This window comes from Telmatherina bonti (assembly GCF_933228915.1).
Source record: "Telmatherina bonti genome assembly, chromosome: 13".
Classification (NCBI taxonomy): Eukaryota; Metazoa; Chordata; class Actinopteri; order Atheriniformes; family Telmatherinidae; genus Telmatherina; species Telmatherina bonti.
Window position 1 is genome coordinate 557844 of NC_136611.1, and position 26795 is coordinate 584638.

At 53.2% G+C, this 26795-nt stretch overlaps 1 protein-coding gene across 6 annotated transcripts in view; it reads right to left on the reverse strand.

The window, feature by feature from the left end:
* LOC306764394 (extracellular matrix organizing protein FRAS1-like) overlaps nucleotides 1–26795 on the reverse strand; it is a 623368-nt gene that overhangs the window by 321033 nt on the left and 275540 nt on the right. The gene's annotated exons all lie outside the window — the stretch shown is intronic.

The window sequence follows — 26795 nt, forward strand, 5'->3', positions numbered from 1 at the left end:
ATGTGAAAGTGCCAAAACCTGCAACCCCCCCCCTCCGAAAATCCACTAGGGGCTCCAAAACAAAGCAAATCCCCATAGACTCCCATGTTAAAAAGACCAACTTCACAGCAGAAATAAACATGTTTACAGCCTGGTACAAAAATCCATTTTAGGTTCAATAGGTCAGGTTTACCTTCATGACAACTGGGGTGGGGTCGAATTTTTTTCTAACTCCTCCATTTAAAAATAATTTAATGTCGAAATTTGGCATATTTAGGGGCGTCCTTTTTATTGCCAGGTACCCGATCTCCTGCTTCAAGAAAAAGGAATGTAAAACCGGTTTAGCCGGTTTAGCTGGTTAACAACGTGACTTAGCTTTAGCCCGCTTACCTCCGTTAGCTGGTTAGCTCCTGTTATCTCGGGGTTAGCTCGGTTAGCTCTTAGCTACAGAAAGCTCGGAGTTCATTAGATGTCAATCATCCACCATGACGCTCACAGCCCCCCTCTCAGCTCCACCTCTTTGCCCATATTTATATTTTCTGGGCGAGACGACACACATGCCCCTGCCAAGATGGTGATGGTAGGAACCGCCCACCGAGCTTCAATTCAGCTCTTCAGAAACCTACAGGTGACGTCACGGAGGCTCCGCCCATCTCTCTATATACAGTTTTTGGTGCATGTGTATATACACATTTCTTGTGCTTGACGTTAAAGGGTTAAAAGATTAAAGGATCAATGGAGCTTCCTTTTAAAACATAAAGTCTTCAAATCATTTCATTAAAATTCTTCATATTCTTCCTGTTTTTTCTTTATCTTTAACTGCAATCCTAATTTTTTTATTACAGCAATCAATCAATCAATAAATCAAACTTTATTTGTAGAGCACGTTCACATACCTCAAAGTAACCAAAGTGCTGTCCAGGTAAAATAAAATCAACATTAAAAGCCCTAAAATAGACAACATAATAAATAAAAGACAAAATAAGACAGAAAAGACAGAGTGCTCCGGCTCTCCAGAGTTAAAAACCAACATAAAAAGACGAGTTTTCCAAAGAGATTTAAAAGCACTTAAAGTCCCAGCAGACCTCACTGAAAGAGGGAGACTGTTCCAGAGTTTGGGGGCTCTTGCAGAAAAGGCTCTGTCGCCACGAGTCGAGTCCTCGGGACGACTAGAAGCATCTGGTCTTCCAATCTAAGTCCTGGACCAGCCGAGTTGTGGACTAGCTGAGTCCTGGACCAGCCGAGTCCTGGGCCAGCCGAGTCCTGGGCCAGCCGAGTCCTGGGCCAGCCGAGTCCTGGACCAGCCGAGTCCTGGGCCAGCCAGGTCCTGGACCAGCCGAGTCCTGGGCCAGCCGAGTCCTGGACCAGCCGAGTCCTGGGCCAGCCAGGTCCTGGACCAGCCGAGTCCTGGACCAGCCGAGTCCTGGGCCAGCCGAGTCCTGGGCCAGCCGAGTCCTGGACCAGCCGAGTCCTGGACCAGCCGAGTCCTGGACCAGCCGAGTCCTGGGCCAGCCGAGTCTTGGGCCAGCCGAGTCCTGGGCCAGCCAGGTCCTGGACCAGCCGAGTCCTGGACCAGCCGAGTCCTGGGCCAGCCGAGTCCTGGACCAGCCGAGTTGTGGACTAGCTGAGTCCTGGACCAGCCGAGTCCTGGGCCAGCCGAGTCCTGGACCAGCCGAGTCCTGGGCCAGCCGAGTCCTGGACCAGCCGAGTCCTGGGCCAGCCGAGTCCTGGACCAGCCGAGTCCTGGACCAGCCAGGTCCTGGACCAGCCGAGTCCTGGACCAGCCGAGTCCTGGGCCAGCCGAGTCCTGGGCCAGCCGAGTCCTGGACCAGCCGAGTCCTGGGCCAGCCGAGTCCTGGACCAGCCGAGTCGTGGACTAGCTGAGTCCTGGACCAGCCGAGTCCTGGACCAGCCGAGTCCTGGGCCAGCCGTGTCCTGGACCAGCCGAGTCCTGGACCAGCCGAGTCCTGGGCCAGCCAGGTCCTGGACCAGCCGAGTCCTGGGCCAGCCGAGTCCTGGACCAGCCGAGTCCTGGACCAGCCGAGTCCTGGGCCAGCCGAGTCCTGGGCCAGCCGAGTCTTGGGCCAGCCGAGTCCTGGACCAGCCGAGTCCTGGGCCAGCCGAGTCCTGGGCCAGCCGAGTCCTGGACCAGCCGAGTCTTGGGCCAGCCGAGTCCTGGGCCAGCCGAGTCCTGGACCAGCCGAGTCCTGGGCCAGCCGAGTCCTGGGCCAGCCGAGTCCTGGGCCAGCCGAGTCTTGGGCCAGCCGAGTCCTGGACCAGCCGAGTCCTGGACCAGCCGAGTCCTGGACCAGCCGAGTCCTGGGCCAGCCGAGTCCTGGGCCAGCCGAGTCCTGGACCAGCCGAGTCCTGGGCCAGCCGAGTCCTGGACCAGCCGAGTCCTGGGCCAGCCGAGTCCTGGACCAGCCGAGTCCTGGGCCAGCCGAGTCCTGGGCCAGCCGAGTCCTGGGCCAGCCGAGTCCTGGGCCAGCCGAGTCTTGGGCCAGCCGAGTCCTGGACCAGCCGAGTCCTGGACCAGCCGAGTCCTGGACCAGCCGAGTCCTGGGCCAGCCGAGTCCTGGGCCAGCCGAGTCCTGGACCAGCCGAGTCCTGGGCCAGCCGAGTCCTGGACCAGCCGAGTCCTGGACCAGCCGAGTCCTGGACCAGCCGAGTCCTGGACCAGCTGAGTCCTGGATCCAACGGACGTTAAAGGGAAATAAATCTGAATGTCGTCAGCATAACCGTGAAATGACCTGTCATATATGTAAAAATAGACCCCAGAAGAAGTAAATATAGGGAAAAGAGGATGGGACCTTAGATGGAGCCTTGAGGTACTCCATGTTTCAGTGTCGCTTTTGTAGAAAAGAATTCAAACAGCAGAAGCTCCAGAATCAGCTGGTAAAAGCAAATCATTACAGACCGGAGAAGAGCCGTCTCAGTGCGGAGACAAGACCTGAAACCAGACTGAAACTTCTCCTGAATAAACTGCAGGTTAAGGTGATCCTGTAACTGGAGATAAACCACCTTTTCTAAACTCTTGGAGAGAAAAGGTCATTTAGAAATTGGCCTGAAGTTTGAGAGAACATCAGGATCCAAGTTCTTCTTTTCAGGAAGAGGATGCAGAGCAGCATGCTGGAAGCATCTGAAACACAACCTGAGAGAAGAGAGGCATTAACCAAACCGACTACCCAGACGGCACCAAGACCTCCTTCAGCAGACTCGGAGGGACACTGTCCTCAGGACAGGGTGAAGGCCTCTGGTGCTGGACTATTTCAGAAATCTGAGGCATGGTAACGGGATCAAAATGTTCTAAAACTGCAGGAGAGACACCTGGAGGAGCAGGTTGGGGGTGCCGAGTAAAAGGAAGGACCTGACACGGTTCACTTTATCACTGAAAGTTTTTAAAATCCTTTCACAAAGTAAAACAGGGGGAGTCGGGTGAGAGAGATTACACAGATTTAAAAGAGTTCAAAGAATTAAAAAGAATTCGAAGCTTGCTGATATTCACAGGGTTAGAGATAAACTGGGTCTTAGCATGTTTAACAGCACCCTGATACTCAGCTAAGTGGTTTTTAATATCTCCAAGGAAACACAAAGCTTGTCCTTCTTCCATTTTCTCTCAGCGTGGCAACGGATGTATCAAAGCGCCGGCGTGTGTTCATGAAGCCACGGCTCTGGAGCTGGCTTACATTTAACAGGAGCAATAGCATCCAAGATATCTGAACAGGCAGAAATAAAGACCTCCAGGGGTTCATCAATATTTCCATTCAGGTGGACGACCATAGAGGGAAACTCCGATTCTGTAAACCAGCAGAAAAAAGTGCGTTAATCAGACGACGAGTACGCACAGGGGTGGAAACGGGCATTAAAAGATCAAACTTAAATAAAAAAGGTAGATGATCAGACATGCCAGCATCACAAACCTCCTGAACATCTCATGTAAACCTGGAGAGAGGATCAGGTCAAGGATGTGTCCCTTTTCATGATCCCTCACGAGTTGAAGCAAGTTGAAGGAGTTCCTCAAACTCAGGAAGTCTTTGGTTAACGGCTTTCCCTCACAACACATATGAACGTTAAAGTCTCCAACAATCAGAATGCGATCATAATCCAGAACAATTGCTGACAGTAAATTTGCAAAGTCCTGAAGAAAGACATAATTAACTCTGGGTGGCCGATAGATTACCACACAGAGCACCAGAGATTCGCATTTTATCTCCACAAGCTGAGCTTAAGAGCTGGAGAAACTGCTGGGAGTTGCAGACATGAGAAACAGGAACACTACAGCGACTCCTCCACCTTTGCCAGATGTCCGGAGGACGCTGAGAAATCCACGACCAGGGGGAAGAAGTTCTGAGAACGGCGTGATCTCACCAGGTTGAAGCCACCTTTCTGTCAGAAACATAAAATCCAGCTCACGCGAAGTGAAAAAGTTATTTAATCAGTAGTTATCCTTTTATTTTTATCTTGACCATTCTTCTTCTTTTTATTCTCTCTTTTCTTTGTAATTTTTACATTTTGATCCATTTTAAACTTCCCTGTCTTGGATGCACAGAATGAATGATTACACACCTCATTTCTTTCGTAAGTTTTTAAAAAAATTTTTGTCTTGTCCAGCATATAAGCAGCAGACTGATGTTCTGGATGTTCTGCTGAGCTAATTTATTTTGCCAAGAGGAACTTTTATAGATGTAATGATCCCCTTGTATTTCTGGATTCTTATTTTATTTTTCTATTTGTTTTGGATAATAGTTTGTATTACAGAGTTTATGCTGCTGGACCGGAAAGGACAGAATAGGGGCAGAAAGAGAGTTTACATATACACACACACACACACATTATATATATATATATATATATATATATATATATATATATATATATATATATATATATATATACATACACACATATACAAACACACATACATACATACAAATACACACACACATCCATACATATACATATATACACACACATACACACCCACACACATAAATATTTATACACCCACACAAGCCAATTCTAGATTCATGGTCCCTGCAGTGAAACCCTTCTCCAACACACCTGAAACCAATGAATGTCTGATCATCAGTTCTCTGCAGAGCTGGATGACATAAGGATGAGGGAATAAGATGTTCACCTAATTCTGGTTGCTTTTTGCCATTTTCATATGAACAGAAACGATTTTCTGTCATGTTTCGTATCATATGTTAAATTCATCCTGAAAATAAATTGGATTATGACTGACTTTGAAATAACAGCAATCACTGAATCCATTAAATCAAATATATTGTGATTGTTGCAAATTCCCTGATTATTTATACTGTTCAGCGATTTTATTTTAGTCAGGCATATGGGGTTTGTTTTGACTAGTGCTGCCAGGCAAAGGTTGTTTGTGTATGCTTAAAGAACACTGCAGCACTCTGAGCAGGGGCAGAGCTCTCGAGACCTCTCGCCCACAACATCTGTACATGGCCAATAAATTGAACAGAAAACAGTTGATTTATAGATTTATTTCTCATTGGATAAATTCCACGACAATCTGGTGTCAGAAGTGGGATCCCATGTGTTTCTGCCGGGACCAGACTGAGGGACAGGCCACCTGGATCCAAACAGATTCATCTTCATCAATAGGCCTTAAGAGTGACGAGGGCCACAGTCACCGGTTTCGGTCGAGTACGACGGGATCTCAACCCACCTGTGGATTTATCTGGTGAGAAGTATATTTTTCCAAATTATAATTTGATTGAAAGTGGTTTTTGATATAATATTATAGACTGAGTGATTCTTAATTTTAATTGAACTGAAACAGTTTTGTTTATAAAATTGTCGACGGTTTTCATACTCCTGGTGGTTGCGCTCTTTTCCCCCAGGACTGACTTTGACAAATAGACACTTAGAGAGATAGACTCTACAAGATCAGGTCACTAAACGAAGCCCTGTGAGTAGAAATACGAGATCAGGTTACTAAACGAAGCCCTGTGAGTAGAAATACGAGATCAGGTTACTAAACGAAGCCCTGTGAGTAGAAATATGAGATCAGGTTACTAAACGAAGCCCTGTGAGTAGAAATATGAGATCAGGTTACTAAACGAAGCCCTGTGAGTAGAAATATGAGATCAGGTCACTAAACGAAGCCCTGTGAGTAGAAATATGAGATCAGGTCACTAAACGAAGCCCTGTGAGTAGAAATATGAGATCAGGTCACTAAACGAAGCCCTGTGAGTAGAAATATGAGATCAGGTTACTAAACGAAGCCCTGTGAGTAGAAATATGAGATCAGGTTACTAAACGAAGCCCTGTGAGTAGAAATATGAGATCAGGTTACTAAACAAAGCCCTGTGAGTAGAAATATGAGATCAGGTCACTAAACGAAGCCCTGTGAGTAGAAATACGAGATCAGGTTACTAAACGAAGCCCTGTGAGTAGAAATACGAGATCAGGTTACTAAACGAAGCCCTGTGAGTAGAAATATGAGATCAGGTTACTAAACGAAGCCCTGTGAGTAGAAATATGAGATCAGGTTACTAAACGAAGCCCTGTGAGTAGAAATATGAGATCAGGTTACTAAACGAAGCCCTGTGAGTAGAAATATGAGATCAGGTTACTAAACGAAGCCCTGTGAGTAGAAATATGAGATCAGGTCACTAAACGAAGCCCTGTGAGTAGAAATATGAGATCAGGTTACTAAACGAAGCCCTGTGAGTAGAAATACGAGATCAGGTTACTAAACGAAGCCCTGTGAGTAGAAATATGAGATCAGGTCACTAAACGAAGCCCTGTGAGTAGAAATACGAGATCAGGTCACTAAACGAAGCCCTGTGAGTAGAAATATGAGATCAGGTTACTAAACGAAGCCCTGTGAGTAGAAATATGAGATCAGGTTACTAAACGAAGCCCTGTGAGTAGAAATATGAGATCAGGTTACTAAACGAAGCCCTGTGAGTAGAAATATGAGATCAGGTTACTAAACGAAGCCCTGTGAGTAGAAATATGAGATCAGGTTACTAAACGAAGCCCTGTGAGTAGAAATATGAGATCAGGTTACTAAACGAAGCCCTGTGAGTAGAAATATGAGATCAGGTCACTAAACGAAGCCCTGTGAGTAGAAATATGAGATCAGGTTACTAAACGAAGCCCTGTGAGTAGAAATATGAGATCAGGTTACTAAACGAAGCCCTGTGAGTAGAAATATGAGATCAGGTTACTAAACGAAGCCCTGTGAGTAGAAATATGAGATCAGGTTACTAAACGAAGCCCTGTGAGTAGAAATACGAGATCAGGTTACTAAACGAAGCCCTGTGAGTAGAAATATGAGATCAGGTCACTAAACGAAGCCCTGTGAGTAGAAATATGAGATCAGGTTACTAAACGAAGCCCTGTGAGTAGAAATATGAGATCAGGTTACTAAACGAAGCCCTGTGAGTAGAAATATGAGATCAGGTTACTAAACGAAGCCCTGTGAGTAGACTTTTAGGACTGACATAGCAGAAATATAAGACCAGGTAACGATGGGGACTATAGGGGGAAAGGAGGAGCAACCTAAACCAAATTTTATGAAGGTGTTTTTAAAGCAGAAATATGGTGAAGATGTAAGTAAACTATTTAACGTTCTGCTGTAAAGAATGTGGGTTTCCAGAAGGAAGCTTTATCAACATATATCAGATGAAAAAGTTGGAACAGAAAATAAAAAAGAAGAAAAATACATTAAAGTGTGGGCTGGTTCACTCTCCATAAGAGGAATTAAAAATAGAGGTCTGACCTGCTATTCTCTGGAGAGTTGTGTGGAAATATTGTAGGAGATTTTTGTTATTTTTGGTGACTCTTTTCATGGGTGAGTTAAAACTGTGATTGGCTGGCTTGGTTGACGTCACAGGGCCATAGCGGCCATTCACACAGAAATCAGTGTGTGTGTTTGTTTATATGATGGCAAGTCTCGTGAAAGATCTGCAAATGGTAAAGTGGTTGGAAGATCCACGTGTCTGTTGTACCTAGCATCAAAATTATATACACAAATTGCTGTCCACACTAACTAATGATTCAGCCACCAAGTCGGATCCCCTCAACACCTCGGCTGCGCCTAGAAATTCTGTCCATATAAGTTATGAACAGAATCGGTGATAAAGGGCAGCCTTGGTGGAGTCCAACCCTCAACGGGAACGAATCCGACTTACTACCGGCAATGCGGACCAAGCTCTGACACCTGCCGTACAGGGACCGGACAGCTCGTACAAGGGGGTCCGGTACCCCATACTCCCGGAGTACCCCCCACAGGAGCCCCCGGGGGACACGGTCGAATGCCTTCTCCAGGTCCACAAAGCACATGTAGACTGGTTGGGCAAACTCCCATGCCCCCTCCAGGACCCCAGAGAGGGTATAGAGCTGGTCCACTGTTCCGCGACCAGGACGAAAACCACACTGCTCCTCCTCAATCCGGGATTCGACTATCCGGCGGACCCTCCTCTCCAGGACCCCTGAATAGACCTTACCAGGGAGGCTGAGGAGTGTGATTCCCCTGTAATTGGAACACACCCTCCGGTCCCCCTTCTTAAAAAGGGGGACCACCACCCCAGTCTGCCAATCCAGCGGTACTGCCCCCAATGTCCACGCAATGCTGCAGAGACGTGTCAGCCAGGACAGCCCCACAGCATCCAGAGCCTTAAGGAACTCCGGGCGGATCTCATCCACCCCCGGGGCCTTGCCGCCAAGGAGCTTTTTGACCACCTCAGCGACTTCAGCCCCAGAGATAGGAGAGTCCACCCCTGAGTCCACCAGCTCTGCTTTCTCATGGGAAGACGTGTTGGTAGGATTGAGGAGGTCTTCGAAGTATTCCTTCCACCGACCCACAACGTCCCGAGTTGAGGTCAGCAGCTCCCCATCTCCACTGTACACAGTGTTGACGGAGCACTGCTTCCCCCTCCTGAGCCGCCGGATGGTGGACCAGAATCTCCTCGAAGCCGTCCGGAAGTCTTTCTCCATGGCCTCGCCGAACTCCTCCCATGCCCGAGTTTTTGTCTCGGCACAATGACGCATCTATGGATATGTGATGTCCATGTTTTTATCCTCCTCCTTTTTTCTTGTGCTTTTTATCTGTTGTATTCTGCATTGTCTTCTTCCTTTTCCTCTTCTTCTCCTCTGGTTGTGTATCAGCGGTACAACTCAACACTAACCCCCCCCATGGTTTCCAGTGATTTCGCTCTGTTTTCTGCATCAAGTGACAGATCACTGAGCTCCTTGAAAACAGACCAAATTATGCTCGTAACCATCACAGGAAACGGGGAAAAGTGTTCTTGCATCTGCAAATCTGTTCTCTGCATCGAGCGTAAACGTTCTGAGTCGCTGTCTTCAGCTCAGCCAGTGAGATTATTTCCGCCTTGCAGAAGGTTTTTCCTTTTGCAAAAAGCTTCTAGAACTTCATCACCAATCTGCCAAACATAATATCTGTCTAGATGAATCACTACCTTCTTCTGACGTTGGTCCAACTCCACAGTACAAAGAAAAAGAAGACATAGTGAGGTTCTGGCGGCCATCTCTACACCACACCTTCATGTCACATCATTTTGCAAACAAACACATATCGGTCTTTCTCTCTGAAGGCAGTCAAACTCTGATCACTGAACAAATGGCTCAATGCTGGAGATGAAATAACTCAAGCATCGGGGATTGCATCAGAGACTACACAGACTAAAACTGAACATAAAACTGAAATGGTATCGATCTGGCCCCTCAGAGTCCCTCTTTATGGCATAGTTACCATTTCTGGTACATATAAAAGGAATGCCGGAGTAATAAATGCACAGCCCGCAGGATGAATGCTGCAATTCTCCTATGGGCTGGATTTATATGGGAAATGGTTCTATCATGCCTTCTTTTTCTGCTTCTTCTGCCACCGAAACTTTGTTAATGAGGTTTGTTGAAGAAAGTCAAGACTGATGTTTGACAGACGATTGCCTCGGTGTGCTTCTATGCAATCCGAAAGGGAATAAAAGCTGTTCCTGAAAGAAGTTCGCTCTTCATGGAACCAGAGTGCAAGGATAGTTCAGAAAATAAAAGAAACCAAAGTGGGACAACGGTAGAGTATAAACAGACGCAGAGCGCTGCATAGACAAACTGTGGGGTCCAATTTTTCATTCTGTCTGGATGTGTCGGCCCAATGACGACCAGAATTACAGAAAAATCTCTCCAAGAAGCCCGCTGTGGGTCAAGCATGTGCTTTACATGTGAAGAAAGGGAGGTTCACATGTGACCGCTCTGCGATGTCACCGCTCTGATGTCACCTCTCTGATGTCACCGCTCTGATTTCACCGCCCTGCGATGTCACCGCTCTGATGTCACCGCTCTGATTTCACCGCTCTGCGATGTCACCGCTCTGATGTCACCGCTCTAATGTCACCGCTCTGATGTCACCGCTCTGATGTCACCGCTCTGCGATGTCACCGCTCTGCGATGTCACCGCTCTAATGTCTCCGCTCTGATTTCACCGCTCTGCGATGTCACCGCTCTGCGATGTCACCTCTCTGATGTCACCGCTCTGATTTCACCGCTCTGCGATGTCACCGCTCTAATGTCACCGCTCTGATTTCACAGCTCTGCGATGTCACCGCTCTGCGATGTCACCTCTCTGATGTCACCGCTCTGCGATGTCACCTCTCTGATGTCACCGCTCTGCGATGTCACCTCTCTGATGTCACCGCTCTGATTTCACCGCTCTGCGATGTCACCGCTCTGCGATGTCACCTCTCTGATGTCACCGCTCTGCGATGTCACCTCTCTGATGTCACCGCTCTGATTTCACCGCTCTGCGAGGTCACCTCTCTGATGTCACCTCTCTGATGTCACCGCTCTGCGATGTCACCTCTCTGATGTCACCTCTCTGATGTCACCGCTCTGCGATGTCACCGCTCTGCGATGTCACCGCTCTGATTTCACCGCTCTGCGATGTCACCGCTCTGATGTCACCGCTCTGCGATGTCACCGCTCTAATGTCACCGCTCTGATGTCACCGCTCTGCGATGTCACCGCTCTGATTTCACCGCTCTGCGATGTCACCGCTCTGATGTCACCGCTCTGCGATGTCACCGCTCTAATGTCACCGCTCTGATTTCACCGCTCTGCGATGTCACCTCTCTGATGTCACCTCTGCGATGTCACCTCTCTGATGTCACCGCTCTGCGATGTCACCTCTCTGATGTCACCGCTCTGCGATGTCACCACTCTGTGATGTCACCGCTCTGCGATGTCACCTCTCTGATGTCACCGCTCTGCGATGTCACCTCTCTGCGATGTCACCGCTCTGATGTCACCGCTCTGCGATGTCACCGCTCTAATGTCACCGCTCTGCGATGTCACCGCTCTGCGATGTCACCTCTCTGCGATGTCACCTCTCTGCGATGTCACCTCTCTGCGATGTCACCGCTCTGATGTCACCGCTCTGCGATGTCACCGCTCTAATGTCACCGCTCTGATGTCACCGCTCTGCGATGTCACCTCTCTGATGTCACCTCTCTAATGTCACCGCTCTGCGATGTCACCGCTCTAATGTCACCGCTCTGCGATGTCACCGCTCTGCGATGTCACCGCTCTAATGTCACCGCTCTGCGATGTCACCGCTCTGATTTCACCGCTCTGCGATGTCACCGCTCTGATGTCACCGCTCTGATGTCACCGCTCTGATTTCACCGCTCTGCGATGTCACCGCTCTGATGTCACCGCTCTGCGATGTCACCTCTCTGATGTCACCGCTCTGATTTCACCGCTCTGCGATGTCACCTCTCTGATGTCACCTCTCTGATGTCACCGCTCTGCGATGTCACCTCTCTGATGTCACCTCTCTGATGTCACCGCTCTGCGATGTCACCGCTCTGCGATGTCACCGCTCTGATTTCACCGCTCTGCGATGTCACCGCTCTGATGTCACCGCTCTGCGATGTCACCGCTCTAATGTCACCGCTCTGATGTCACCGCTCTGCGATGTCACCGCTCTGATTTCACCGCTCTGCGATGTCACCGCTCTGATGTCACCGCTCTGCGATGTCACCGCTCTAATGTCACCGCTCTGATTTCACCGCTCTGCGATGTCACCTCTCTGATGTCACCTCTGCGATGTCACCTCTCTGATGTCACCGCTCTGCGATGTCACCTCTCTGATGTCACCGCTCTGCGATGTCACCACTCTGTGATGTCACCGCTCTGCGATGTCACCTCTCTGATGTCACCGCTCTGCGATGTCACCTCTCTGCGATGTCACCGCTCTGATGTCACCGCTCTGCGATGTCACCGCTCTAATGTCACCGCTCTGCGATGTCACCGCTCTGCGATGTCACCGCTCTGCGATGTCACCTCTCTGCGATGTCACCGCTCTGATGTCACCGCTCTGCGATGTCACCGCTCTAATGTCACCGCTCTGATGTCACCGCTCTGCGATGTCACCTCTCTGATGTCACCTCTCTAATGTCACCGCTCTGCGATGTCACCGCTCTAATGTCACCGCTCTGCGATGTCACCGCTCTGCGATGTCACCGCTCTAATGTCACCGCTCTGCGATGTCACCGCTCTGATTTCACCGCTCTGCGATGTCACCGCTCTGATGTCACCGCTCTGATGTCACCGCTCTGATTTCACCGCTCTGCGATGTCACCGCTCTGATGTCACCGCTCTGATGTCACCTCTCTGATGTCACCGCTCTGATTTCACCGCTCTGCGATGTCACCGCTCTGATGTCACCGCTCTGATGTCACCGCTCTGATGTCACCGCTCTGATTTCACCGCTCTGCGATGTCACCGCTCTGATGTCACCGCTCTGATGTCACCGCTCTGCGATGTCACCGCTCTGATTTCACCGCTCTGCGATGTCACCACTCTGATGTCACCGCTCTGCGATGTCACCGCTCTGATTTCACCGCTCTGCGATGTCACCGCTCTGATGTCACCGCTCTGCGATGTCACCGCTCTGCGATGTCACCGCTCTAATGTCACCGCTCTGATTTCACCGCTCTGCGATGTCACCTCTCTGATGTCACCGCTCTGATTTCACCGCTCTCCGATGTCACCTCTCTGATGTCACCGCTCTGCGATGTCACCGCTCTGCGATGTCACCTCTCTAATGTCACCGCTCTGATTTCACCGCTCTGCGATGTCACCGCTCTGATTTCACCGCTCTGCGATGTCACCGCTCTGCGATGTCACCGCTCTAATGTCACCGCTCTGATTTCACCGCTCTGCGATGTCACCGCTCAGATTTCACCGCTCTGCGATGTCACCGCTCTGATGTCACCGCTCTGATGTCACCTCTCTGATGTCACCGCTCTGATTTCACCGCTCTGCGATGTCACCGCTCTGATGTCACCGCTCTGATGTCACCTCTCTGATGTCACCGCTCTGATTTCACCGCTCTGCGATGTCACCGCTCTGCGATGTCACCGCTCTGATGTCACCTCTCTGATGTCACCGCTCTGATTTCACCGCTCTGCGATGTCACCGCTCTGATGTCACCGCTCTGATGTCACCGCTCTGATGTCACCGCTCTGATGTCACCGCTCTGATTTCACCGCTCTGCGATGTCACCGCTCTGATTTCACCGCTCTGCGATGTCACCGCTCTGCGATGTCACCTCTCTGATTTCACCGCTCTGCGATGTCACCTCTCTGATGTCACCTCTCTGATGTCACCGCTCTGCGATGTCACCGCTCTGTGATGTCACCGCTCTGCGATGTCACCGCTCTGCGATGTCACCGCTCTGCGATGTCACCTCTCTAATGTCACCGCTCTGATTTCACCGCTCTGCGATGTCACCTCTCTGATGTCACCGCTCTGCGATGTCACCACTCTGTGATGTCACCGCTCTGCGATGTCACCTCTCTGATGTCACCTCTCTGATGTCACCGCTCTGCGATGTCACCGCTCTGTGATGTCACCGCTCTGCGATGTCACCGCTCTGCGATGTCACCGCTCTGCGATGTCACCTCTCTAATGTCACCGCTCTGTGATGTCACCTCTCTAATGTCACCGCTCTGCGATGTCACCTCTCTAATGTCACCGCTCTGTGATGTCACCTCTCTGATGTCACCGCTCTGCGATGTCACCGTTCTGTGATGTCACCGCTCTGCGATGTCACCGCTCTAATGTCACCGCTCTGCGATGTCACCGCTCTAATGTCACCGCTCTGCGATGTCACCTCTCTGATGTCACCGCTCTGCGATGTCACCGCTCTGCGATGTCACCTCTCTGATGTCACCGCTCTGCGATGTCACCTCTCTGATGTCACCGCTCTGCGATGTCACCGCTCTGCGATGTCACCGCTCTAATGTCACCGCTCTGCGATGTCACCGCTCTGCGATGTCACCGCTCTAATGTCACCGCTCTGATTTCACCGCTCTGCGATGTCACCTCTCTGATGTCACCGCTCTGCGATGTCACCTCTCTGATGTCACTGCTCTGCGATGTCACCTCTCTGATGTCACCGCTCTGCGATGTCACCGCTCTGATGTCACCGCTCTGCAATGTCACCGATCTGCGATGTCACCGCTCTGCGATGTCACCGCTCTAATGTCACCGCTCTGCGATGTCACCGCTCTGCGATGTCACCGCTCTAATGTCACCGCTCTGCGATGTCACCGCTCTAATGTCACCGCTCTTCGATGTCACCGCTCTAATGTCACCGCTCTGCGATGTCACCGCTCTAATGTCACCGCTCTGCGATGTCACCGCTCTAATGTCACCGCTCTGCGATGTCACCGCTCTAATGTCACCGCTCTGCGATGTCACCGCTCTGCGATGTCACCGCTCTGCGATGTCACCTCTCTGATTTCACCGCTCTGCGATGTCACCGCTCTGCGATGTCACCGCTCTAATGTCACCGCTCTGCGATGTCACCGCTCTAATGTCACCGCTCTGCGATGTCACCGCTCTGCGATGTCACCGCTCTGCGATGTCACCGCTCTGCGATGTCACCTCTCTGATTTCACCGCTCTGCGATGTCACCGCTCTGCGATGTCACCGCTCTGCGATGTCACCTCTCTGATGTCACCGCTCTGATTTCACCGCTCTGCGATGTCACCGCTCTGCGATGTCACCTCTCTGATGTCACCGCTCTAATGTCACCGCTCTGATGTCACCGCTCTGATGTCACCGCTCTGCGATGTCACCGCTCTGCGATGTCACCTCTCTGATGTCACCGCTCTGCGATGTCACCGCTCTAATGTCACCGCTCTGATTTCACCGCTCTGCGATGTCACCTCTCTGATGTCACCGCTCTGATTTCACCGCTCTGCGATGTCACCGCTCTGCGATGTAACCTCTCTAATGTCACCGCTCTGCGATGTCACCGCTCTGCGATGTCACCTCTCTGATGTCACCGCTCTGATTTCACCGCTCTGCGATGTCACCGCTCTGCGATGTAACCTCTCTAATGTCACCGCTCTGCGATGTCACCGCTCTGCGATGTCACCTCTCTGATGTCACCGCTCTGATTTCACCGCTCTGCGATGTCACCTCTCTGATGTCACCGCTCTGCGATGTCACCGCTCTGCGATGTCACCTCTCTGATGTCACCGCTCTGCGATGTCACCGCTCTAATGTCACCGCTCTGCGATGTCACCGCTCTAATGTCACCGCTCTGCGATGTCACCGCTCTGCGATGTCACCGCTCTAATGTCACCGCTCTGCGATGTCACCGCTCTGCGATGTCACCTCTCTGATGTCACCGCTCTGCGATGTCACCGCTCTGCGATGTCACCGCTCTGCGATGTCACCTCTCTGATGTCACCGCTCTTCGATGTCACCGCTCTGCGATGTCACCGCTCTGCGATGTCACCGCTCTGCGATGTCACCGCTCTAATGTCACCGCTCTTCGATGTCACCGCTCTAATGTCACCTCTCTGATTTCACCGCTCTGCGATGTCACCTCTCTGATTTCATCGCTCTGCGATGTCACCGCTCTGCGATGTCACCGCTCTAATGTCACCGCTCTGCGATGTCACCGCTCTGCGATGTCACCGCTCTAATGTCACCGCTCTGATTTCACCGCTCTGCGATGTCACCGCTCTGCGATGTCACCTCTCTGATGTCACCGCTCTGCGATGTCACCTCTCTGATGTCACCGCTCTGATGTCACCGCTCTAATGTCACCGCTCTGCGATGTCACCTCTCTGATGTCACCGCTCTGCGATGTCACCTCTCTGATGTCACCGCTCTGCGATGTCACCTCTCTGCGATGTTACCGCTCTGCGATGTCACCGCTCTGCGATGTCACCTCTCTGATGTCACCGCTCTGCGATGTCACCTCTCTGATGTCACCGCTCTGCGATGTCACCGCTCTGATGTCACCGCTCTGATGTCACCGCTCTAATGTCACCGCTCTGCGATGTCACCTCTCTGATGTCACCTCTCTGATGTCACCGCTCTGCGATGTCACCTCTCTGATGTCACCGCTCTGATGTCACCGCTCTAATGTCACCGCTCTGCGATGTCACCTCTCTGATGTCACCGCTCTGCGATGTCACCTCTCTGATGTCACCGCTCTGCGATGTCACCTCTCTGATGTCACCGCTGTGCGATGTCACCTCTCTGATGTCACCGCTCTGCGATGTCACCGCTCTGTGATGTCACCGCTCTGCGATGTCACCGCTCTAATGTCACCGCTCTGCGATGTCACCTTTCTGATGTCACCGCTCTGATGTCACCGCTCTGATTTCACCGCTCTGCGATGTCACCGCTCTGATGTCACCGCTCTGATTTCACCGCTCTGCGATGTCACCGCTCTGATGTCACCGCTCTGCGATGTCACCGCTCTGCGATGTCACCTCTCTGATGTCACCGCTCTGCGATGTCACCGCTCTGCGATGTCACCGCTCTGCGATGTCACCTCTCTGATGTCACCGCTCTGCGATGTCACCGCTCTGCGATGTCACCGCTCTGCGATGTCACCGCTCTAATGTCACCGCTCTGCGATGTCACCGCTCTAATGTCACCGCTCTGCGATGTCACCGCTCTGCGATGTCACCGCTCTGCGATGTCACCGCTCTGCGATGTCACCTCTCTGATGTCACCGCTCTGCGATGTCACCTCTCTGATGTCACCGCTCTGCGATGTCACCGCTCTGCGATGTCACCTCTCTGATGTCACCGCTCTGCGATGTCACCGCTCTAATGTCACCGCTCTGCGATGTCACCGCTCTGCGATGTCACCGCTCTGCGATGTCACCTCTCTGATGTCACCGCTCTGCGATGTCACCGCTCTGCGATGTCACCTCTCTGATGTTACCGCTCTGCGATGTCACCTCTCTGAATTCACCGCTCTAATGTCACCGCTCTGCGATGTCACCGCTCTGCGATGTCACCGCTCTAATGTCACCGCTCTGATTTCACTGCTCTGCGATGTCACCTCTCTGATGTCACCGCTCTGCGATGTCTCCTCTCTGATGTCACTGCTCTGCGATGTCACCTCTCTGATGTCACCGCTCTGCGATGTCACCGCTCTGCGATGTCACCTCTCTGATGTCACCGCTCTGCGATGTCACCGCTCTGCGATGTCACCGCTCTAATGTCACCGCTCTGCGATGTCACCGCTCTAATGTCACCGCTCTGCGATGTCACCGCTCTAATGTCACCGCTCTGATTTCACCGCTCTGCGATGTCACCGCTCTGCGATGTCACCGCTCTAATGTCACCGCTCTGCGATGTCACCGCTCTGCGATGTCACCGCTCTAATGTCACCGCTCTGATTTCACCGCTCTGATGTCACCGCTCTGCGATGTCACCGCTCTGCGATGTCACCGCTCTGCGATGTCACCGCTCTGCGATGTCACCGCTCTAATGTCACCGCTCTGCGATGTCACCGCTCTGCGATGTCACCGCTCTAATGTCACCGCTCTGATTTCACCGCTCTGATGTCACCGCTCTGCGATGTCACCGATCTGCGATGTCACCGCTCTGCGATGTCACCGCTCTAATGTCACCGCTCTTCGATGTCACCGCTCTGCGATGTCACCGCTCTGCGATGTCACCGCTCTGCGATGTCACCTCTCTGATGTCACCGCTCTGCGATGTCACCGCTCTGCGATGTCACCTCTCTGATGTCACCGCTCTTCGATGTCACCGATCTGCGATGTCACCGCTCTGCGATGTCACCGCTCTAATGTCACCGCTCTAATGTCACCTCTCTGATTTCACCGCTCTGCGATGTCACCGCTCTGCGATGTCACCTCTCTGATTTCACCGCTCTGCGATGTCACCGCTCTGCGATGTCACCGCTCTAATGTCACCGCTCTGCGATGTCACCGCTCTGCGATGTCACCGCTCTAATGTCACCGCTCTGCGATGTCACCGCTCTGCGATGTCACCGCTCTGCGATGTCACCGCTCTGCGATGTCACCGCTCTAATGTCACCGCTCTGATTTCACCGCTCTGCGATGTCACCGCTCTGCGATGTCACCTCTCTGATGTCACCGCTCTGCGATGTCACCGCTCTAATGTCACCTCTCTGATGTCACCGCTCTGCGATGTCACCTCTCTGATGTCACCGCTCTGATGTCACCGCTCTAATGTCACCGCTCTGCGATGTCACCTCTCTGATGTCACCGCTCTGCGATGTCACCTCTCTGCGATGTTACCGCTCTGCGATGTCACCGCTCTGCGATGTCACCTCTCTGATGTCACCGCTCTGATGTCACCGCTCTGCGATGTCACCTCTCTGATGTCACCGCTCTGCGATGTCACCTCTCTGATGTCACCGCTCTGATTTCACCGCTCTGCGATGTCACCTCTCTGATGTCACCGCTCTGATGTCACCGCTCTAATGTCACCGCTCTGCGATGTCACCTCTCTGATGTCACCGCTCTGCGATGTCACCGCTCTGCGATGTCACCTCTCTGATGTCACCGCTCTGCGATGTCACCGCTCTGCGATGTCACCTCTCTGATGTCACCGCTCTACGATGTCACCGCTCTGCGATGTCACCTCTCTGATGTCACCGCTCTGCGATGTCACCGCTCTGTGATGTCACCGCTCTGCGATGTCACCGCTCTGCGATGTCACCTCTCTGATGTCACCGCTCTGCGATGTCACCGCTCTGTGATGTCACCGCTCTGCGATGTCACCTCTCTGATGTCACCGCTCTGTGATGTCACCGCTCTGCGATGTCACCGCTCTGCGATGTCACCTCTCTGATGTCACCGCTCTGCGATGTCACCGCTCTGCGATGTCACCGCTCTAATGTCACCGCTCTGCGATGTCACCGCTCTAATGTCACCGCTCTGCGATGTCACCGCTCTGCGATATCACCGCTCTAATGTCACCGCTCTGCGATGTCACCGCTCTGCGATGTCACCTCTCTGATGTCACCGCTCTGCGATGTCACCGCTCTGCGATGTCACCGCTCTGCGATGTCACCGCTCTGCGATGTCACCTCTCTGATGTCACCGCTCTGCGATGTCCCCTCTCTGATGTCACCGCTCTGCGATGTCACCGCTCTGCGATGTCACCGCTCTAATGTCACCGCTCTGATTTCACCGCTCTGCGATGTCACCTCTCTGATGTCACCGCTCTAATGTCACCGCTCTGATTTCACCGCTCTGCGATGTCACCTCTCTGATGTCACCGCTCTGATTTCACTGCTCTGCGATGTCACCTCTCTGATGTCACCGCTCTGCGATGTCACCTCTCTGATGTCACCACTCTGCGATGTCACCGCTCTGATTTCACTGCTCTGCGATGTCACCTCTCTGATGTCACCGCTCTGATTTCACTGCTCTGCGATGTCACCTCTCTGATGTCACCGCTCTGCGATGTCACCTCTCTGATGTCACCGCTCTGATGTCACCGCTCTAATGTCACCGCTCTGCGATGTCACCTCTCTGATGTCACCGCTCTGCGATGTCACCGCTCTGCGATGTCACCTCTCTGATGTCACCGCTCTGCGATGTCACCGCTCTGCGATGTCACCTCTCTGATGTCACCGCTCTGCGATGTCACCGCTCTGCGATGTCACCTCTCTGATGTCACCGCTCTGCGATGTCACCGCTCTGCGATGTCACCTCTCTGATGTCACCGCTCTGCGATGTCACCGCTCTGTGATGTCACCGCTCTGCGATGTCACCGCTCTAATGTCACCGCTCTGCGATGTCACCGCTCTAATGTCACCGCTCTGCGATGTCACCGCTCTGCGATGTCACCGCTCTAATGTCACCGCTCTGCGATGTCACCGCTCTGCGATGTCACCTCTCTGATGTCACCGCTCTGCGATGTCACCGCTCTGCGATGTCACCTCTCTGATGTCACCGCTCTGCGATGTCACCGCTCTAATGTCACCGCTCTGATTTCACCGCTCTGCGATGTCACCTCTCTGATGTCACCGCTCTAATGTCACCGCTCTGATTTCACCGCTCTGCGATGTCACCTCTCTGATGTCACCGCTCTGATTTCACTGCTCTGCGATGTCACCTCTCTGATGTCACCGCTCTGCGATGTCACCTCTCTGATGTCACCACTCTGCGATGTCACCGCTCTGCGATGTCACCTCTCTGATGTCACCGCTCTGCGATGTCACCTCTCTGATGTCACCGCTCTGCGATGTCACCGCTCTGCGATGTCACCGATCTGCGATGTCACCGCTCTGCGATGTCACCGCTCTGATGTCACCGCTCTGCGATGTCACCGCTCTAATGTCACCGCTCTGCGATGTCACCGCTCTGCGATGTCACCGCTCTAATGTCACCGCTCTGCGATGTCACCGCTCTGCGATGTCACCTCTCTGATGTCACCGCTCTGCGATGTCACCGCTCTAATGTCACCGCTCTGTGATGTCACCGCTCTGCGATGTCACCGCTCTGCGATGTCACCGCTCTGCGATGTCACCGCTCTAATGTCACCGCTCTGATTTCACCGCTCTGCGATGTCACCTCACTGATGTCACCGCTCTGCGATGTCACCTCTCTGATGTCACCGCTCTGCGATGTCACCTCTCTGATGTCACCGCTCTGATGTCACCGCTCTGCGATGTCACCTCTCTGATGTCACCGCTCTGCGATGTCACCTCACTGATGTCACCGCTCTGCGATGTCACCTCTCTGATGTCACCGCTCTGCGATGTCACCTCTCTGATGTCACCGCTCTGATGTCACCGCTCTGCGATGTCACCGCTCTGCGATGTCACCTCTCTGATGTCACCGCTCTGATGTCACCGCTCTAATGTCACCGCTCTGTGATGTCACCTCTCTAATGTCACCGCTCTGCGATGTCACCGCTCTGCGATGTCACCTCTCTGATTTCACCGCTCTAATGTCACCGCTCTGCGATGTCACCTCTCTGATGTCACCGCTCTGCGATGTCACCGCTCTAATGTCACCGCTCTGATTTCACCGCTCTGCGATGTCACCTCTCTGATGTCACCGCTCTAATGTCACCGCTCTGATTTCACTGCTCTGCGATGTCACCTCTCTGATGTCACCGCTCTGCGATGTCACCTCTCTGATGTCACCGCTCTGCGATGTCACCGCTCTGCGATGTCACCTCTCTGATGTCACCGCTCTGCGATGTCACCGATCTGCGATGTCACCGCTCTGCGATGTCACCGCTCTGATGTCACCGCTCTGCGATGTCACCGCTCTAATGTCACCGCTCTGCGATGTCACCGCTCTGCGATGTCACCGCTCTGCGATGTCACCGCTCTGATGTCACCGCTCTGCGATGTCACCGCTCTGCGATGTCACCGCTCTGCGATGTCACCGCTCTGCGATGTCACCTCTCTGATGTCACCGCTCTGCGATGTCACCGATCTGCGATGTCACCGCTCTGCGATGTCACCTCTCTGATGTCACCGCTCTGCGATGTCACCTCTCTGATGTCACCGCTCTGATGTCACCGCTCTGCGATGTCACCGCTCTGCGATGTCACCTCTCTGATGTCACCGCTCTGATGTCACCGCTCTAATGTCACCGCTCTGTGATGTCACCTCTCTAATGTCACCGCTCTGATGTCACCGCTCTGCGATGTCACCGCTCTGCGATGTCACCTCTCTGATGTCACCGCTCTGCGATGTCACCTCTCTGATGTCACCGCTCTGCGATGTCAGCTCTCTGATGTCACCGCTCTGATGTCACCGCTCTAATGTCACCGCTCTGCGATGTCACCTCTCTGATGTCACCGCTCTGCGATGTCACCGCTCTGCGATGTCACCTCTCTGATGTCACCGCTCTGTGATGTCACCTCTCTGATGTCACCGCTCTGCGATGTCACCGATCTGCGATGTCACCGCTCTGCGATGTCACCGCTCTAATGTCAGCGCTCTGCGATGTCACCGCTCTGCGATGTCACCGCTCTAATGTCACCGCTCTGCGATGTCACCGCTCTGCGATGTCACCTCTCTGATGTCACCGCTCTGCGATGTCACCGCTCTGCGATGTCACCTCTCTGATGTCACCGCTCTGCGATGTCACCTCTCTGATGTCACCGCTCTGCGATGTCACCGCTCTAATGTCACCGCTCTGCGATGTCACCTCTCTGATGTCACCGCTCTGTGATGTCACCGCTCTGCGATGTCACCGCTCTGCGATGTCACCGCTCTGCGATGTCACCTCTCTGATGTCACCGCTCTGCGATGTCACCGCTCTGTGATGTCACCGCTCTGCGATGTCACCGCTCTAATGTCACCGCTCTGCGATGTCACCGCTCTAATGTCACCGCTCTGCGATGTCACCGCTCTAATTTCACCGCTCTGCGATGTCACCGCTCTGCGATGTCACCGCTCTAATGTCACCGCTCTGCGATGTCACCGCTCTGCGATGTCACCTCTCTGATGTCACCGCTCTGCGATGTCACCGCTCTGCGATGTCACCGCTCTGCGATGTCACCGCTCTGCGATGTCACCTCTCTGATGTCACCGCTCTGCGATGTCACCGCTCTAATGTCACCGCTCTGATTTCACCGCTCTGCGATGTCACCTCTCTGATGTCACCGCTCTAATGTCACCGCTCTGATTTCACTGCTCTGCGATGTCACCTCTCTGATGTCACCGCTCTGCGATGTCAACTCTCTGATGTCACCGCTCTGCGATGTCACCGCTCTGCGATGTCACCTCTCTGATGTCACCGCTCTGCGATGTCACCGCTCTGCGATGTCACCGCTCTGCGATGTCACCTCTCTGATGTCACCGCTCTGCGATGTCACCGATCTGCGATGTCACCGCTCTGCGATGTCACCGCTCTGATGTCACCGCTCTGCGATGTCACCGCTCTAATGTCACCGCTCTTCGATGTCACCGCTCTAATGTCACCGCTCTGCGATGTCACCGCTCTGCGATGTCACCGCTCTAATGTCACCGCTCTGCGATGTCACCGCTCTGCGATGTCACCGCTCTGATGTCACCGCTCTGCGATGTCACCGCTCTGCGATGTCACCGCTCTGATGTCACTGCTCTGCGATGTCACCGCTCTGCGATGTCACCGCTCTAATGTCACCGCTCTGATTTCACCGCTCTGCGATGTCACCACTCTGCGATGTCACCTCTCTGATGTCACCGCTCTGCGATGTCACCTCTCTGATGTCACCGCTCTGCGATGTCACCTCTCTGATGTCACCGCTCCGATGTCACCGCTCTAATGTCACCGCTCTGCGATGTCACCTCTCTGATGTCACCGCTCTGCGATGTCACCTCTCTGCGATGTTACCGCTCTGCGATGTCACCGCTCTGCGATGTCACCTCTCTGATGTCACCGCTCTGCGATGTCACCGCTCTGCGATGTCACCTCTCTGATGTCACCGCTCTGCGATGTCACCGCTCTGCGATGTCACCTCTCTGATGTCACCGCTCTGCGATGTCACCGCTCTGCGATGTCACCTCTCTGATGTCACCGCTCTGCGATGTCACCGCTCTGCGATGTCACCGCTCTGCGATGTCACCGCTCTAATGTCACCGCTCTGATTTCACCGCTCTGCGATGTCACCGCTCTGCGATGTCACCTCTCTGATGTCACCGCTCTGCGATGTCACCGCTCTGCGATGTCACCGCTCTAATGTCACCGCTCTGCGATGTCACCTCTCTAATGTCACCGCTCTGATGTCACCGCTCTGATTTCACCGCTCTGCGATGTCACCGCTCTGCGATGTCACCGCTCTGCGATGTCACCGCTCTGATGTCACCGCTCTGCGATGTCACCTCTCTGATGTCACCGCTCTGCGATGTCACCTCTCTGATGTCACCGCTCTGATTTCACCGCTCTGCGATGTCACCGCTCTGATGTCACCGCTCTGATTTCACCGCTCTGCGATGTCACCGCTCTAATGTCACCGCTCTGCGATGTCACCGCTCTGCGATGTCACCGCTCTGATGTCACCGCTCTGCGATGTCACCTCTCTGATGTCACCGCTCTGCGATGTCACCGCTCTAATGTCACCGCTCTAATGTCACCCCTCTGCGATGTCACCGCTCTAATGTCACCGCTCTAATGTCACCCCTCTGCGATGTCACCTCTCTAATGTCACCGCTCTGATTTCACCGCTCTGCGATGTCACCGCTCTAATGTCACCGCTCTAATGTCACCCCTCTGCGATGTCACCGCTCTAATGTCACCGCTCTAATGTCACCCCTCTGCGATGTCACCGCTCTAATGTCACCGCTCTGCGATGTCACCGCTCTGCGATGTCACCGCTCTAATGTCACCGCTCTGCGATGTCACCGCTCTAATGTCACCGCTCTGCGATGTCACCGCTCTGCGATGTCACCTCTCTGATGTCACCGCTCTGCGATGTCACCGCTCTGCGATGTCACCTCTCTGTTATGTCACCGCTCTAATGTCACGGCTCTGATTTCACCGCTCTGCGATGTCACCGCTCTGATGTCACTGCTCTGCGATGTCACCTCTCTAATGTCACCGCTCTGCGATGTCACCGCTCTGCGATGTCACCGCTCTGCGATGTCACCTCTCTGATGTCACCGCTCTGCGATGTCACCGCTCTGATTTCACTGCTCTGCGATGTCACCTCTCTAATGTCACCGCTCTGCGATGTCACCGCTCTGCGATGTCACCGCTCTGCGATGTCACCTCTCTGATGTCACCGCTCTGCGATGTCACCTCTCTGATGTCACCGCTCTGCGATGTCACCGCTCTGCGATGTCACCGCTCTGATTTCACCGCTCTGCGATGTCACCGCTCTGCGATGTCACCTCTCTTATGTCACCGCTCTGCGATGTCACCTCTCTGATGTCACCGCTCTGATTTCACCGCTCTGCGATGTCACCGCTCTGATTTCACCGCTCTGCGATGTCACCGCTCTAATGTCACCGCTCTGATTTCACCGCTCTGCGATGTCACCTCTCTGCGATGTCACCGCTCTAATGTAACCGCTCTGCGATGTCACCGCTCTGCGATGTCACCGCTCTAATGTCACGGCTCTGATTTCACCGCTCTGCGATGTCACCGCTCTGATTTCACCGCTCTGCGATGTCACCGCTCTGCGATGTCACCGCTCTGATTTCACCGCTCTAATGTCACGGCTCTGATTTCACCGCTCTGCGATGTCACCGCTCTGATTTCACCGCTCTGATTTCACCGCTCTGCGATGTCACCTCTCTAATGTCACCGCTCTGCGATGTCACCGCTCTGCGATGTCACCGCTCTAATGTCACCGCTCTGCGATGTCACCGCTCTGCGATGTCACCGCTCTAATGTCACCGCTCTGCGATGTCACCGCTCTAATGTCACCGCTCTGCGATGTCACCGCTCTGCGATGTCACCGCTCTAATGTCACCGCTCTGCGATGTCACCGCTCTGCGATGTCACCGCTCTGCGATGTCACCGCTCTTCGATGTCACCGCTCTAATGTCACCGCTCTGCGATGTCACCGCTCTAATGTCACCGCTCTGCGATGTCACCGCTCTGCGATGTCACCGCTCTAATGTCACCGCTCTTCGATGTCACCGCTCTAATGTCACCGCTCTGCGATGTCACCGCTCTGCGATGTCACCGCTCTAATGTCACCGCTCTGATGTCACCGCTCTGCGATGTCACCGCTCTGATTTCACCGCTCTGCGATGTCACCGCTCTAATGTCACCGCTCTAATGTCACCGCTCTGCGATGTCACCGCTCTGCGATGTCACCGCTCTAATGTCACCGCTCTGATGTCACCGCTCTGCGAAGTCACCGCTCTGATTTCACCGCTCTGCGATGTCACCGCTCTGCGATGTCACCGCTCTGCGATGTCACCGCTCTAATGTCACCGCTCTGCGATGTCACCGCTCTGCGATGTCACCGCTCTAATGTCACCGCTCTGCGATGTCACCGCTCTGCGATGTCACCGCTCTAATGTCACCGCTCTGCGATGTCACCGCTCTGCGATGTCACCGCTCTAATGTCACCGCTCTGCGATGTCACCGCTCTGCGATGTCACCGCTCTGCGATGTCACCGCTCTGATTTCACCGCTCTGCGATGTAACCTCTCTGCGATGTCACCTCTCTGATGTCACCGCTCTAATGTCACCGCTCTGCGATGTCTCCTCTCTGATTTCACCGCTCTGCGATGTCACCTCTCTAATGTAACCGCTCTGCGATGTCACCGCTCTGCGATGTCACCTCTCTGCGATGTCACCGCTCTAATGTCACGGCTCTGATTTCACCGCTCTGCGATGTCACCGCTCTGCGATGTCACCGCTCTAATGTAACCGCTCTGCGATGTCACCGCTCTGCGATGTCACCTCTCTGCGATGTCACCGCTCTAATGTCACGGCTCTGATTTCACCGCTCTGCGATGTCACCGCTCTGCGATGTCACCGCTCTGCGATGTCACCTCTCTGATGTCACCGCTCTGCGATGTCACCGCTCTGCGATGTC